Source organism: Dromaius novaehollandiae, chromosome 1, assembly GCF_036370855.1.
Source record: "Dromaius novaehollandiae isolate bDroNov1 chromosome 1, bDroNov1.hap1, whole genome shotgun sequence".
Lineage (NCBI taxonomy): Eukaryota > Metazoa > Chordata > Aves > Casuariiformes > Dromaiidae > Dromaius > Dromaius novaehollandiae.
Window position 1 is genome coordinate 125,259,335 of NC_088098.1, and position 17,261 is coordinate 125,276,595.

The 17,261-nt window shown below is 40.9% G+C and overlaps 1 long non-coding RNA gene across 3 annotated transcripts in view; it reads right to left on the reverse strand.

Annotated features, from left to right (window-relative positions):
- Positions 1-3,987: 3,987 nt before the first annotated feature.
- LOC112992551 (uncharacterized) overlaps positions 3,988-17,261 on the reverse strand; it is a 44,380-nt gene continuing 31,106 nt past the window's right edge. For 2 of the 3 annotated variants that reach the window (XR_010385104.1, XR_003261559.2), the window contains exons 3-4: positions 6,389-6,439; positions 3,988-6,009 (exon numbers count right to left, since the gene is read on the reverse strand). This is a non-coding gene — a long non-coding RNA (uncharacterized LOC112992551). Of the gene's footprint in view, positions 6,010-6,388; positions 6,440-8,165; positions 8,834-17,261 lie in introns of those variants that run through there. The other variant, XR_010385105.1, reaches the window with a different exon arrangement.

The window sequence follows — 17,261 nt, forward strand, 5'->3', positions numbered from 1 at the left end:
GCATGCACTAACAAGCCAGTGCCTGTCGTTAGCGCCCAGAGGAGCCTTGGAATTCACTTTTCCCTTAGTCAGCAAACAGACACCAAATGTATTACAAACTGCTCAGTCCAGAGGAAGAGAAATGTACTGTTCAGAGCATCTGAACTATTCAGAAAGCAGATATAATGAGTAATTCATGCGGTGGGGTTGATGACAACCACTTATCTGTTTTACCAGACATAGATGAGGTGCCACAGCAGCTAATGGGAGAGAAAGATAGGGTGGAAAAATAGATGTGATAACGGTAGTCAGAGCAGAAGCAATTATTTCAGCAGAACAGTTTCTTTGACTCACCAAAACAATGGGTTACACTGGCCAAATATTACCTATGTGGTACTTGAGAACATGCAGTTTAATAGCAAACAGCTGCTTGAATCAACCGTGTTTATGCTCTTTACTTACCGTTCATGTATATTTGTATGGTTAATCTTTTGGTCAGCTGTTTAAAAAATGGGCAGTCTTCTAAGTGGGTGTCTGTCCTGAACTTGAGGATATTCACTCTTTGACTTTAGTCAAGCATTATTCCTCATTTTCCAGCTTCAAAGGCTTCATTCATTGTATCAGGGAGCAGATATGACAAGGTGACTGTTGCTTCATGTGTAGTGCGAAAATTGTTGGTCCAAATTGTTCTTAGAAAACTACACATAAATTTATTTTTCAAAGAATTGTTTTAAAATGAATTTACCAAATGTAAACTGGACTCAGGATGTGGGGCTCGTCATGTTGCATACCTTTTTCAAGTATAGCATCTTGGAGTTGCCTTAAAACGTGCTAAGTTTAGATTCCTATGATGCTTAGAAGAATCAATACATGACAGAACAGCTCAGTCTCATACATCTGAAGAATTCATCAGGACTCCAGTTCTTTCAGTTTCTACGTGTGGCTGATACTTTCATGTTCACTTACTTGTAATGGTCATCAAAGGTCATCCTTGAAAGCCATGTAGATCCCCTCAATGGCAAAGTTTGACACCAAGTATTTTAACTGATATTACTACACCTTATTATGTAGGGTGACTAGCAAATTAATTAAAAGCCAGCTGGAAAAGAGTTTTCTCAAACTCTATTAATATTTTGGAAGGAACTTTTTTTTTTTAACTCTGTAATCTCCTAATTAAAGGGAAAAAATGTAGCTCAGAAATTAATCAGTGCTACTGTAACACTATTGGATTTAATTGGGACACATTTACAGAGTTCAGATTGTCTCCAGATTATACAGAGAAACAACAGCAGAAGCAGCAAAACAACAGGAAATGCTTTTTTGCATTGCTTGTCTTTCTATTGTGTGTTCATGAAGGACCATATAAATTTCTGATTGATAGTATTCACTCTCAGATTGACTGGATACATATAAAAATCTAAAGGAAGAGTAGGTTGCATATTTTCTATAAATACTGCTTGGATTCTCCCATCTCACCTCCCAGTTTGGTGCAGCAGGAAACAACATGCTAATTTCTGAACAAACTAGAAACTCTGTTATTTTCTCTAAATCCCTTATTTCTCTATGTGATTAAAGAAAAACTTTTATAAAACTGTGCTTAATAAATATATCTAGCCAGCACATTTTCCTCTCTTCTAGCAGGTATCTCTTAAGGAAGTTTCTTCTATTGAAATCTACTGTAGAATGAAAGGTCAAAAAACTACTTGCAGTTGAGTGCATTACTCAGCTTCTGCGTATGTAAAATTTTAAAACTGTCAACTGTCTTGCAAACTATAAAAAAAAGATAATGTATAATTTCTGCATAAGTAGGGACTATACGGTCACTTAGGAAACTACTACATATTAACATGGAAATACTATTTAAAACAAATACAAAACAAAGGTGCATAATCGGCTTTGCAGCTTGTGACAAGGCAAATATTGCTTGATCAGCTCGCCTGAGATGTGGAAAATTTCAAAGTCAGTGAGCAAATTCTCCCAGATTCTCACTGCATTAATTAGCTTTGACTTGCTATTTCTTCTATGTGTACTGAGAGCTTTCATTGACTTCATAGATATCACTAGCACTGCAAGATGCCATAATCAATTAATTGTTTCTTTGTACAGCAAAACTGGATGATGTATTTAACATACGTAAAGCTTAGTTACAAGATCTATCCCAGGGTAATCAAAATATGAGCTGTAAGTGTTAATTTTATTAGTAGTATTAAATAAAGTTAAATATCTAATACTGCAAAATGCAAGGGTACATCTACACACCTGTTCACACATCAGGAGACGTGAAAATAAAATGCACAGCCTTAAGTCTTTGCCTGTCATACAAGGGTATCTAGTGTATTGTTAATTGTTTACATACTGTGGATGCTTAATTATAAACTGAAAAATAATCATGAAGTGTAGCATTTCTAGCACCTTAACTATATGTAGGTATATTTGATATACATTATAGATATATTTAATATAAAATATCAGATAGAGATGATAGAGAGTTTTGCTGTAGCTAGTCTCATAGGCTTGTAGGAACAGGGAATATTTTTTCAAAAGACCAACTGTCTTGGTTGGAAAATTTAGTCAAGCTTTCAGCATACAAGCCATTCTTCAGGACTGAAATAAAAGCAGCAGATTTCAAAGCTAAATACAAATTGAAAAAAATTGATCAAAGTTTAGTTAATTATGTACCGATTATATCGTCGCTTATAAATGAAAGGTCATTAGTCCCTATGAAGTATGGGGCATACTGTGGGCGAGGGGAGAATGAGAGGGAGAAGAGGAGAGGGGAAGAGAGCGAGAGAGAGAAATTGCAAGCTTGCTACCTCAAAAGAAAGATTGGTATTTTACAACCTGTAGAAAATGGAGAGGTTAGCTGTGGAGAAGAGTGCTTATTAAATGTAAAAAAAGAATATCTCTATTAAGTCTCTGGTATCCTGAGGAGTTATGGATGAGCCTGTAGTTCCCAGGCTCATCTTCAGGAGGTGTTTGTGGGTTTTCCTTGAGGATCAAGACCGAAGGGTCAGGATGGAATAACAGTTTTGTGAGAAACATTCACCCACTGGCAATTAGGTACTTTTTTCCTTTATAGGTATTTTGTGTGAATCCTTTCCGGGACACAACAGTTATTTAGTTTCTCTTGCTAGTTATACTGCACTGGATGAAGTATATTGCATTCCTGGACATGCAGGAATAGGATCCTGGGACACCAATGATTCTGTGGTAGATATTATTTCCTCTGCAGCTGTAATGGACAAGAACTGGAGAGTTTTACATTCTTGGATTAGATATAGTCTGGAGCCAACTTGTATACTTCAGATTGCAAGGGGTTTGCTTCTGATCACATCCTTGGTGGGACTGCGGAATGGTGTGAAGACTAGGGTGGATAGCTCTGTGAAGCTTGCTTTCTGTGTAAAATTGTCTCCTGTGCAGGATGTGGGTCCTTAATGATTTTCTGCATAGATTCCAAGGTAGAATTGTATGTGACAATCAGAAGTGCGTAATGAAAGGGAATTCCTCACATGGTGCTTGAGTGTCCCTTTAAAATAATGTCTATTGTTTTAAAGAGCTATTTCTATATAAGGGTGATAGAAAAACAAAGGGACGCTTATTAAACACCTATTTAAAAACCCTAAATGTGGCTCCAAGATAGCAGAGTTTCACCAGCTGCACTCCTGAAATATTTTTGCCAGTGATAAAACACAATGATGAGCCATAGTATCTAACATGAAAAAAGTGCACATTTCTAATAAGAAATGAGTTAATGCAGGAGCAAAGGTTATGATAAATGACAAATACAGATGGTAAATATTAGCTAATGCAACCAGCAAGAAGTTTTTTCATCCTGGAGAATTCTCTCCAAAAACATAAAAGGAAATGCATCAGCTTTCACCTTTTTTCGCTTTTAAAGAAAGCATTAATGTGATGAACTTACAGATGTCAAAATTAGAACTAATTTAAAATATAAACCCCCAAAATGCAGGGTACTAGGAAGGAACTGAATGACAACAGAGAGAGAAGTAAATTGTTCTACAATCTCCTTTATTCTCACTAACACAGGAAAAGCTAAAAGAAAGTCATGATTGGTAACAAAACTGTAATACAAAACTTTATGTTATTTTGTGAGAAGGGGCGCATCCAGACAATTGGGATCTTCTTTTCTCGATGGTTAGGAGATTAGGGATTATAGGTGACAAAGTTAATTTCCACCTTTTTTGGCTTAATTTTATTTGACTGTTTTTCTAAGGAAGTCAGCTACGTCGATTGCTCTGATGGTCCCTGGCTCCCTCAAACAGGTTTGAAACCCACTGGGTGATTTCAGCTTAAACTGACAAAATGTAGAGGTCACAAAGCTATTTTGTTCCTGCAGATATCATGAATGCCAGGTGGATGGGCAGAAGAGAGGGACCCAGCGCAGCGCCCCGCCAGGGGAAAGGGTGAAGCGAGGAGAGGTTGCTGTGGCCAGCCCAGAGGATGGCTGGTGATGGCTCCTCTTGCTCCACTAGCAGCCAGGGAGGGGGGCAGTTTTGTGGGGTGAAGCAATGGGGTGGTGGGGAGAGCTTGCACGTGCGATGGTGGGGACCACGGGTTGTTTTTGCATGTCTGGTCACGTAGTTTTCTGGGTGCTCTTGGGCTCTGGTACCCCGGCTGCTCCACACTGCAGGTATACGCTCCTTCGTACTAGGAAAACGTTTAGTATTTTATATCACATTAGGCATACCTACCAGCTTAAACAGTAATTTAAATCGTCTTCCAACAACAGATGCACAACTAACAGATCTTGAAAATCAAAGACAATCAATAATTCAGGTTAGAAAAATCACACCCTGGATTCGTTGATTGTCTCTAGAATGGCTGCTCTACATATGCAACTTTTTCCTCATCTGCAACTTAAAGGCACAATTTAACACACTGGGAAAAGCAACAGAATCAAGAAAAAGATTAGAAAATAAAGGGTTCACTTTTTTCTTCTGTTGTTGACAAGGAGCATACCTTACCAAGAGCATTGACTAAGACTTCAAAAGTAAAGTTTCTGAGAGTCTCTCTGCTAAGATCATTCACTCTCCAAAATCTGTGGAAAGATTATTCAGTCTGTGAGCAGATCGTGTTACTGGTTCAGGCATCTTTCTGTATCTTATCTATGTGGAGCCAGCTTGACTAATGAGCACTTGCAGAAACTGGAATGTGGTACAGGGATGCCAGAGTCTTGGATCGGTACCAGTGCTGCCACTGGGGTTTTCTGTACCTGGTTTATCTCAGGCCCAGATTATCTTAGATAATGGAGAATTGATGCCATAAGGAATATATCCATGTGAATAATGTTAGTGATATTCTCCTCTCTTTTATGTAACCTCAAAACACATTATTAGATGACAAGTGGTGAATGGTTCCTAACCTGTTATTAATCTAATGTGATTTAAAGGAATGATAAATATGAAGTGATGGCATTGTTTTACAGGAGCTTATCTATGATAGTAAGTTTTGGCAGTGCAAATAAATGAGGGTGGACAAATTCAGGGTTATATTCCGTATTTTCCAGTTCTTAGAGTTCGCATCTTTTGAAATAAAATACTAAGTTGTTGCTCTTCTATAGGTAAGATCTTATTTAGTGGTTTGACTGAATCATTGAAGTAAATATTGACTTAGGCAAAAGTCTCCTGAGATAAAACTAGGCACTAAGAAAAACACTCCATCTATAAAAATAAAATGAGACATATTTAAAGGGGAAATTTAAATGTTTAATAGTACTTGTATTAGGGATTTAAAATGATTGTTTTCTGCTGCTTTATGAATTTATTTTTATTCTATGGGGAGGCTGGATGTTTTGTAAATCTTTGTAGGAAGCTTAATACTGAAAAATAAACTTTGACTGAGGGTCATTATTGGTTCTTTAGTTCTTTCAAACTCATTTGATCTATTGTGGCCTGCAAATGTGACTTCTCTTTGGGTAAAATCTTGTGGGCAAAGCTTTGGATTCTGAATTAGGATAACTCTGTTCCTTACGTATGCTAGCCAAATCCAGAAGACATGTAAGGACACTCTCTGTACAGAAAACAAAAAAGATAGTTACAAATTCAGTTTAAGAGGAATTACTTTTCATCCACTGATACATAAAATGAGTGAATATTTTTAAACTTTGCTATATAGGCACTTAAATACATTAATTTGGTTTTGTTGCAGTCATGTTATCAGTGATATTTGTCTCACAATATAAATATGAACATATTTTGCTTAAGATAAAGCTCTTTGGGGGGGAGAATAAGAGACGTTAACATATGGGAAAAATGGTATGACAAGCAAAGACAAGAACTAGCAGTACTTTACTTCTACATTTAATGAAATAACTCCTAACAAGTGTGTTTGCCTTTAAACTACTTTTATCTGCTTACAAAGAACTTTGCTTGTCAAAAATTCTACGTACCTAATCTTGAAGTAGAAAGAACAGCTGGCCTCCAGTCTCCCACAGTGAGAGCTGAGAATTAAAAAGATCTTTTAGAGAATCAAAGAATGGCTTTAGCTCTTTCAGCAGCTGAACAAGGATTTAGAATAAAAGTACAAACACACATGCTGCAACTCTCAATGAAAAGCTGTCATGATACCACAGTGTTTGCAATCTAAAAATCAGCTTTTCAGAGTAGCCTCCTGCACTTTATAGATGCTTTCATTGTACAAATAATTTCTGACATGGCTCTTGATGATTCTTGACAAATATTTTAAAATTGTAAGCTCCCCTTATGGATGCCAGTTAAATGTGTGTATCAGAGGCTTTCTTTTCAGTACTTAAAGTACAGCACTATAGGCAGAGGCTGTCTCAAATGAGCTGCAAAATTCTTAGCAATTCTTAGCTCAGGTACTGGGTAATAGGGACCTTTATAAATGCACATGATAACAATGATTACCAGTGCCAAATTCCTCAGCATGAACACTAACAACTTCTGAACTTCTGTATTGTCCAGAAGAAATAATCACTAACTGGGAGACACCAGTTTGTATTTCTAAGGACGTTTCAACCACTGGATGTAAATGCAAGCCACAGCGCTGTAAATCAAATTTTCCTAACCATAGTGCTGTGAAAGCCAGTACCTCGATACCACTTGTCTTTCTGAGCAGATTTCCTCACCCAATTCTTTATGTCTCTTTGCATGTTCCCCCACCTCCAGTTCTGTTGGCTTTTTTGCACTTGCCCTTTTTTTCTCTTTCCTTCAGTGACACAACTGTATCTCCCATGCCATTCATCATAACTTTATCTCCCTTTCTCCCTCCTGCCCCCATCCCTTGCTCCCTTCCGCCTCCATCACATATGGTTCATCGGGGGGGGGATTCCTTTTCTCTCTTTGGTTTCCCTTTCTTCACTCCAGCTGCCCTGGACCTTTAGTTTCTCATGTCCTGGCCCTTCTTGCTGAGGGAGGGACTTTGCTGAAAAGGTCTGCCTGTTTGAAAGGAGACAGGATAATAGCTGTTCTGACTCCTGTCTTGCAGCATGCTTACGAATGTTGTATTCTTAGAGGTAAGGCATTTAAAATAAACATACTGTCTATAGTCAGGAGCATGCCTAACCCCATTACATACTCACACCTTGCTCATTTGAACTAGGCAAAATCTCCATTTATCCACCTTGCCTTTTCCCTTATGTTCTCTGGCTGGTCTAGCTGCAGTCATTCCCTGGACATATGCACATACAGCGAGAAGATGTGGCAGCAGAACCCAGATTCCTGCTGCCCACCCTAGGGAGACCAGAGGTGAAGCTGTGGCCAAAGCCACTGCACAGATGATTCAGTGAATTCTCAGCCTCACTCCCTCCCAGTCCCCCCCTGCTCCGGGGACTCTCCGACTGTCTCTGTGTTTGCTTCTTCCTGCCCTGTTGCATCTTCTTGTATTCTCTGTTCCTCTTTTGCATGCCTGGGAGCATGTCATCTGCAGCCCTCTCGCTCTCTTTTCTGTTGCACTGAGCATGCTTAGGCCCCCGCATAGCTCTTGTCCTGCTGAGGCAATGAAAGGCAGTGCATTCATTGCTTCCTTTCTTTCACACGGTCCTTAACAACAACAACAAAATCCTTTCCATTCCTGCCTTGTTCCTCTGTGTCATTTTCAGCTTATTTTTAATATGCCTGTGTTTGTCATTTGTGAGATTGGCTGCGCAAAAACTGTAGGTTTAAATTTAGTAAGACGACATCTGTAGACGTTACTGAACTCCGTACCATGTTGGTTGCTTTTTTAAAATGTAAAGTTGGCTGTCCATATCAGAAGTTTTGTGTGATACCTAGCAAGGCTTTCATCTTAAGGTCTGGTGCCTGGTTTCTTTTCCAGGTGAGCCACTGAGGACAAATATCTGAAGAATATGAAAGGAAAAGAAGAAGGAGGTGAGACTGGTGTGGAGTCCCACTGTAACACTCAAACAGGTTTTTTCAGAGCCACATGAAAGCATGACAGATCAGTGAGGTGAAGGGTCAGTCAGTTGCAGGGGAAAAAACGCAAAGGTTGCCTTCCCAACTACCTTCATGGACTGACTGACATTCCTGCTGCATGACAAATGTGCATGCGTCATCTTTCCAGTCTGGGAAGAGAAACACCAAGAATCCTGGAGAAATGAGATGAAGCTGAATGTATGGTGAAAGGGGTTTAGGGAATAAACCCCTTCCTTTACGGAAGGATCTGGGGTACTGTGCAACATGCATACAGGCAGTGGTGGTGAGGGGACCAAAGATACTACACCAGGAGGGAAACATGTCAGGGATGGCAGGCTTACTGGGAGGAGGCAGGACAGCAGGACAGGCTTCATAAAAAAACTTGTATGGGTGAGACATTGCATTTTTTCAGAAGTTCCACATAACCTTCCACATAATCCTTCCACATATATGTTGCCGAATCCTCATTGATCAATTTTCATACTTTTTTTTTTCCTGTGCTTTCTGTGGTATTTGTGATGCTTTGGTGTTAGAGAAAGGAGGCAATCCAGTTTATGGTTTCCACCTTATAGCAATGCTGCTCAGCATATTTGATCTGCTCCTGACGCTGGGAGTTATTTCTGTTGACAACCAGGGCTGCCAGAAATGGCATGGTAGTGGTGAACAACTATGGTGGGGTGGCAAAAAATGTAGTTCCTGGAGTCTTTCTGCCATTCACTCTTGAGAATCTGTGCATGCTCTTCTGACCAGCTACATGCATGTCAGGGGCACTTCCTTAGCTTGGCAGAGCACAGGTGAGCCATGGGAGCAGCCATGAGGGTTACAGACTGCACAGTAAAATAAAGTATGCCAGCTCCCAAGAAGTAGAGGCTAAGAAGGAGTGTACAGGAGATACAGGGAACTGTGCCAGAGAAAGGTTGTCTGTATTTGAGTCTTGCTACTTGGAGATGTGCTACATTCATAGTGTATAATGGAGAAGTGGAAAGGCAGGTTACAGTAGGTATGCAGCCGCCATCAAAGCAAAGCTTGCAAGTTCAGGCTGCATTTATCCTAAACAAGGGAGAGCAAGGACTTTCTTGATAGCTAGGGTAAACTGTCTCACACATATCTCTCTCACCCTTCCTCCCACTCCTGCTGGCATGGCTGCTTTCACCCATACAGCAGCTGAGAAGGAAGCAGCTGCAAGCATCTGGAGGAAGCTAGCAAAGGAGGGAGGCTGTTTCACTAGGCTTCCTGGAGTCCTTATTGCCAGGACCTCAAGAATCTGCCCTACTTCCCTCCAAGGCAGCTTCTTCTCCTAGATGAGGTATTAAAGCTTTAGGTATAAATGGCAAACAGCTATGGGCATGCATGCAACACAAACACACCAGGCTATTCCTACACTGTAAGCTGAGCTAAAGGATCATTCATGTTGCAAATTCAGATGCTTAGGGGTTTGGAAATGTTAGAATCGTGGTTGCCCTTGGCCATGCAAGCCTGGAAAAGCATCATAAATTTTGTGGATGTCCTTCTGAGAGACTCAGTTCTTTGTGGCAGGTCCCGTGCATGATGTTTCTTGTGACTCTGTTCAAGTCTGTTGTACATGTACAAAAGATGATTCTTACAAAAGACTTAAAAGTCTTTCTAATGAAAGACTGATAGATCTGGGAACAGCCTTTCTAATGGAAATCAAAATATATTTTTTAAAGTCCACAGTTGCTAATTCCCAGTTATCTATTCAGATGTTTAAGCAACATAAATTTAGGGAGAAAAATGATCAGTGCTAGGAAAACAACCTATGTTTCAGCATTTTTAAATGGCTGAGCTATTTTTTGCCTTAAGGATTGACTTCCATTTTTAATCTGATATAAAAACTGGAAAATGTTCACTCAAGTCAGAGGCAATTGAAAATTAAGTTATAATGGACAATTTTAGGCAATCATAATATAAATGTTTGTGCTACTTGGCATGTAACTACAAAACTTTTACATTGTAAGCTCAATGAATCAAAATGCCTGCAGAAGAAAACATTGTAAATGTGAAATTAGACAACAAGATCTGCGGTAGGATAGACTAGTGCAACAGCAGAAGGTTTTCTTAAACTTATTGGGAATTGGCCTTGAAATAATAAACTACAGTCAGTACATTTTAACAGTTTACATACCATGACAGAAAAAAACCCAAAGCTTTGCATGGCTATGTACTCAGTTTCCTTGTTTACTGCAAGGCAGTATCTTGAGCAGTCACATTTTAGCTCTATTTTTAGGCAACGTTTGTGGAGAGGAATCATGACACTCGGAGTTACTGTGAACTGTGTGTATCCCAGGGAGATCTCAAGGAGCAGCCAAAGTCTTGTTTGCTCTTCCAGAGAGGGTGGCTCTGAGCCCCTCGTTCCCTGCTACGTCTTTGGGAGGAACAACGAGGAGGAGGTTTCTTCCTAGCCTGCCTTGGAACATGGCAAAGGCATCCTTGCAGCAGAAAAGCTCCACTAGCATATAACTCCACAGTACACAACCCTGTAAAAAGACCGCTGTGAGCTGTTTGATGAAGCAGAAATTGCATTTTGCAAAATAAGCCCTAAGTTTAATCATTCTTGAGGTAACGTGCAGAAGAAGAAAATCAAAGTCCTCCCTAGCAGAGTGGTGTATTTGCTTAGTCAGAGGAATTAAATATTATGGAAGGAAAAACAGTCTATAAAATGCTGTATCAGTATCTTATGCAGCTCAGTGGGTAAACTTGCCTTTCACTACCTATAGACATGGAGATAAAAATTTTTTTGCAAGATTCGAAACTGAATTTAAAAGGAGAGAGTTGAAGTAATTATGCCATAAAATTCACAATACTGAAAATGAAAACAAAACCCAGTAATGACATTCACCATGAATCCTTCTAGTGACATAAACTAACCTCATGAAAAATCCTCTTGGCTATAGTCTGAAAGCATTTGGTGAGTGCTAGGATTTAGCACTGAGGAAGCATGTAGTTTGTTTAAATTTCCCCTCCAACAGCTGTTTACATATTTGGAACTTCCCCACTTTTCCCCAGGGACTCCCCAGAGGTTCAGCACCTCAGGGGAAGAGTACTCTCACTGCAATGTTAAAAGAGGTAATCTGACTGCCAGGACTTTTATATGACATAGCTAACACAAATCAACTTACAAACAGTTTTTCCCCTTTACTCCTAAATGTACATGTGAATGCCTGTGGCAGCACTTACATTAGAGGTAAAACGGAGCAGCTGTCACCATCATAATTTACTATTTTCAGTAACACTTGACATAATTACAATTTTCTCTCCTCCTGGAAAGACCAGTTTCTTACCTCTGCTCAAATTTACTACATAAATTAAACATTCAGTTATGTCCCTTCAGACATTTTGGAAAGTAAAAAGTGCAATGGAAGATACTTTATGAGGAGAAAAGCATCAAAGTACTGTTAAGACTGGAAAAGTGAAGGCAAAAGTATTGGATAGCATGCTGTTGGTTTACCTTCACATTCCTCCATCTGAGCCATTCACTCGCAGCTTCTTTAGAGTTTACGGGGGAGGAATAGGTGCATCTGACCTACTCTAGACTGAGAGGAACCACTCCCTTGACACCCGGATTGCCCATCTCTCTGCACTGACTAAAGGTAGCCAAAGGGCCCCTAGGTGTATACCACCTACATTTGGACAGATTACTCTCATCCTTTAGGTTTTAGTCCATTTTTTCCCCTTCACATATAACTAATATTAATAACATGTGAAAAATGGAATAGCATACTCATCAGCAGAGATCTGATGTTTCAATGCTGAATCTTTACAATCAAGACAAACCATGCCTTGGGTAGGTTCACGGATGCTTCAGTTTGGTCAAGACTATTGGCAGTGTGTTTTTCTGTGTGTAATAGTAACACAACTGTTTGTAATAATAGCATCTCTTACTTGCACTTTGAATAAATGCATTACAGATGCCCATGAGATCTCAGGAGCTACATAATAGTCTTTAGTCACTACAGAGTTGCATTTGTTGCATTCTTTTTGCATTGCCCTTAATAATTTAATGTGAAATCCTAGTCATCCTGTAATCACCAAGAGCTTTCTAGTGACTTCAACTGAGTTAGGACAGTAATGCAAATACATTCTAGATAGTTTTGTTTTACTGTGGGGTGTTCTGCATAATCTATTTCTTTGCTACTGGAAAAATACCATCAACCAAAACTAAAATGAGTATTCTGTATGTGGAGGTAAGTTCTGTAAAAACATGGACTGCTCAGAGCCACTTTTGTGCCTATTTCACCTTTTGTAACTATGCCTTGTAACTTGTATAGAGTCACACCTGCAGTTTCCCTTTCTTGGTAATGGTATAGTTCAAAAGCTCTCTGGTTTTGTACCTGACAAACCAAAGGCATATGTATTCTGTTCTTGTCCAAACAAGAAGATGGTACCAATGTATTTCAATTTTTTCTAAGTTAAAGTAGTCAAATTGATACTTCCGTGTGTGTATTGCTAATGGTGTTCATTTACGCTTCTCTTTCAATTAAGCTACTCTGGCAGTTGCAGCACATCCTTCCTACCAAAGGATCCTTAAATCAAGCACTACGTATGTTTGTAAAAGTTCACAGACTGCAACCAGAAAATGACTGGGCTGCAAGCAAGGCAAAGTAGAAGTGAAACTAAACTCCCAGAGTGTTTTGCTTATTGCTTAGACCTCCTATGCAATATAATATCTCACGGTGCCCCAAATTAGGGAGCTTGCCAACAGGGACTGTTTGAAGCTGGTAGATAGACCACATTTTCTAATGCTGTTCAAATATGTTGCCCTTTCTAGAGCTACAGTGCAGGAATAATTAGCTTTTACCAAATTCTAGGAATAATTTGTCCTTATAGGACATGTGCTTAATAACTACCTTTAAACTTCTGCTAACAGTCACTCTCACTTTTCTTTGAATGCAACTTGACTGACATTTAAGCAGACAGAAGCTGGCACTGCCATCACAGTAAGTAGTTCTGCTCATGCCCAGCACACCTTCACTGCCCCTGGGCTCCCTGGTTCTTCATGTTGTCATAAATATTTGTGCAGTTGCTCAAGGAACTGATTTAGCTGAAAACCAATATGGAACAAAAAAAAAAAAGAGAGAAAAAGAAAAAAAGTTGATTTCAGTGAGATCAGTTTCCTGATACTATTTTACTAGATGAACATAGAACCAATTCTGCAGGCACAGCAGAGGAGACGGTATAGCTGGGTATGATGGCTGGAGGCAAGCAGAGAGCAGGACAACTTCTTTCAGTGGCTGTGCTGACTATGGGTGCTGCACCCTTCAGATCAACCTTTCATTTCAAGTGATGCCTCCTCCTTAAAAATTCTTCACAATCACTGGTATTTGCCATGTTGACTAAGTGCATCTGGTAGCATCCCACGCTGGAAGCTAGACGTGACCGCGGCTTACTCTTACTGCCTGGGATACCATGCAGGAGTCCTGGGCACTTGAGTTCAATCCACAGTTAGGATCAAATACTCAGTGAACATTAGATGAGAGATATCAAATGAGCAGAAGGACCTTGCTGTGGCCTATCTGAAAGGCAGAAATAAAACAAAAGCTTATTTGTGCTTGTGTGTTCCTGTAATTAAACCACTAGCACACTGAAGTCTTAATCCAATTGAAAGTTCTTTGATTACATTGTTTAATAAATGTGCCTTTCATTACAAACTCAGCATGTCCACCTGATTCATAATTATACACACTACTAAGTACTATGGGAAATCAGGGCAGCTTGGAGGATTTGGGAATGGTAGCTGCTCCTGAGAAGGATATGGAGGTGCTGAGTGGTGTGTTGCTCCAGAGCAGAGTTGATCAGAAGCAGCTGCTACCAGGCAACTTGGGATCTGACAGGAACCTGCTGGGAAGAGGACAGGTGTACTTCACCACATCTTCCAGAGGAAGGAGAGACTTGTGAATGCCTTCCCGCTACTCTCTGCTCTGCAAACAGACAAAGCAGCCCCATGGAAAGCAGAGCCAGGTGCTCTTTTCCTCAGGGCTGCCAGAGAACCAAGTTTCAACAAATGACTTCCACAACAAATTTGGCTAAAAGTCTTTTGGACTATCTTTATCATATATACAGATACAAAGGAAACAAGGCTATCCAAAAAATTAAACAAAAAAAGACCCCAGTCCCTGGCTTTGTGTTGAATGTAGGTGCTCTTTGGGTCAGGGCAGAGAAGTCACGATGGTGGTGAAAACAACCATGACAACAGTAGCAACCTCTCTGACTCAGCACTTGTTCTTTGCTCCCATTCTTGCCTTTTTGTTGAAGCCTTATTTGAGGTACCTGGGATGGGAGTCAGGCTTGACTCAAAGCTCTGACTCCTGCATGTAGTTTTCCCACTGAAAAGCTACTTGCTGGTCCCTTTTTGGTTCTGGATACATGGGAGAAGGTCAACACTGCCCATCTCTCAAGGCAGTAGGATGGAAAAACAGACCAAAGACTGGGGAACATTTCAAATGATAGACTTAAGTCCAAAGGGCTCATGTCTTGAGGACGACTGTGCAGAATTAAACAGCTACGCAAAGTAATCAAACAAATCCCCTTTTATAATGCCAAGAATGAAAAAAAATGGTGATGAAGTTACTTGAAAAGATGACAGAATAATAGTAAAGTATTAAGGGCACTCAAAAAACCCCACAACCCTGTTTGGTAGAAGAAGAGTCTAGTGATCATTGCTGCTGTACAGAAGAACTTAACTCACCTGCTAGCCTTACTAAATTGCCACTTGAAGGCAGGTGGGATTTGAGACAGCAGCCTAGGCAGGTTTTGTAGGCATCTGTCAAGGAGCAGCAAGGGCTGGTGGCTACCTAAGGGATGCAGGCTGAGAGCAGAGGGGGATAAGATGAGCAGCAGGGCAAGACAAAGTTCTCACTGGCCAGGGCCCAGCCTCACAGGACCTGAGCAAGGTGAGCAGAGCAAGCCTGGAGATCACAGCCAGGTTCAACCAACAGCCCAAAGCATCAAGCAAGTATATAGTGATGAGGTAGGTCCAAGGTCAGGTTGAGAATTCAGTCTGCAGATCAGGATCAGGAAGAGGTCCAGTGATCTCCAGGCAGGTCCATAGTGATAAGGAAAGTTTGGGGTCAAGCCAGGAAGTCAATCCACAGGCTGAGAACTAGATCAACAGGGTCAATGGCCAGGTATGGGAATAGTTGGGCTGGAGACCAATACTCCTCCAGTGTAGTTCAGGCAGGGACTGATGGCCCAGGGCTGAGCTGAAATGGGCATCTGAGCCCATGGGCAAGGGGGTGTGGAGGGAAACCCCAGGTGAGGCTGGTCTGGGCCATTAAGGCCTGTTAGTGTGTTCAGGGCCCTGATAGCATCCATCTCCCATCAGTGCAAGCTGTGAGGCACAATGTGGATGGTGTGTGTAAGAGTCTCAAGGTTTTGGACCCTACCTGTTAGTTCCTTTTCCAGGGAGAACACTATCTCATGCTCTGCAGATGCACATGAAGGGCAGCATTGGTCCCCCTCAAAGTAAATGCTCTAATGTTTTTGAAGGCTCGGAAAATGCTAAAAAGCAAAAAGTTAAGGCTACGTGGTCAAGTTAGTGCAGTTAAATGGGTTATTTCCCCATCAGTTGAGGCAGGGTAACTTGTTCTGAGCATGCTCTCAGCTTGCTTCAATTGAAAGGTATTGTACCTCAACAGAAAACCTCTCCCTGGAGGTTCAGCCCTGGCAGTCCTTGCCCTTTCTATTCCTTCTGGCCTCAGCTGTGCCTTCCTGCCCTCTCTGTCAGCGCTCCTGCTGTGAGCCAGTCCAGGGAGCCAGAAAGGCAGAAATCAAATCCCTCCTTCTGAAGTGTTAGTTTTAACAGACTCTTGGCAGTATCAGAGGAACACAAGTGTCAGTAAGGAGGGGGAGAAGGGCTGGGAACAGGAGCTGGGGACAGCAGTGGGGAATGGGACTGTCTTTTCAGCTACCCCAAGTTGTTAAACAGGCTTAGCTGTACTGTCTAACCACACCTTGAGTTACGCCACTGAGCCTGGCTATGAGCATGCATGGGATCAGTTACCAGCAGTTACCTGATGGGCGGTAATGAGGCCATCTGCCATTGCTCAATTTTATTGTTATACTGTTAATGCAATTGCCTTCTCATTCAAGGCTAGCTTTACCTGCAGCCTTAAAGGAAGTGTTTGCATTACGGGGTGAGTCCCATTAGCTGTAGAGGTAGACCTGAAGAGCTTAAACTTTTGTGGGCAGGTCAACCTGCAGGTGGGTTCTTGTTAAACTGAGAGTCAGAGATGCTAAATTTCTGTGCATGTGCAGCAGTGTTAGAGAAGGGGCTGAGGGAGAAGGACATTTTGGTACAAGACTGATCTCTTCTAGCTTTAGACCTGTACAGTGTAGGCAGTTACACCTGAGGTAGCTGGCAAGGCTCCCTTTAGATTAAACTGGAGAGAAGCAAGCTCTTTGAGGACACAATTCATCCCATCTTGATGTAGATACACACACCTGAAAGTGATAAATACTTCTCTGACATTTTAAAGGGGCTAAATTGTCCACAGAGATCTCTTTTGAATGAGAGGATCATGTGCTATGGAGGCCTGTTTCTTTCCAGCTGAGACTCTAGAGAGCCTTCAGTGGGTTGCTTGAGGACACTCTTGGCCAGATGAACCCCACCATTTCTCTCCCAGGACGTGAAACAGGAGGAAATGTGAGCAACATATTTCTGCATGTTTTCAGAATCATAAACACATTCTCATCATAAAGCAGTAACTAAAAATTGCATCAGATTCAGAGAGATAGGTAGTGATGAAAGAAGGAACTGCATTCAATTCATCGAAGGACAAAGAACAAAAAGCTTTTGAAAGAAGAAGAAAATTGCCACAAATTCAGCTTTGTTCTGGACTGACGCAAATATTTCTATACAGTGCCATGCTGACC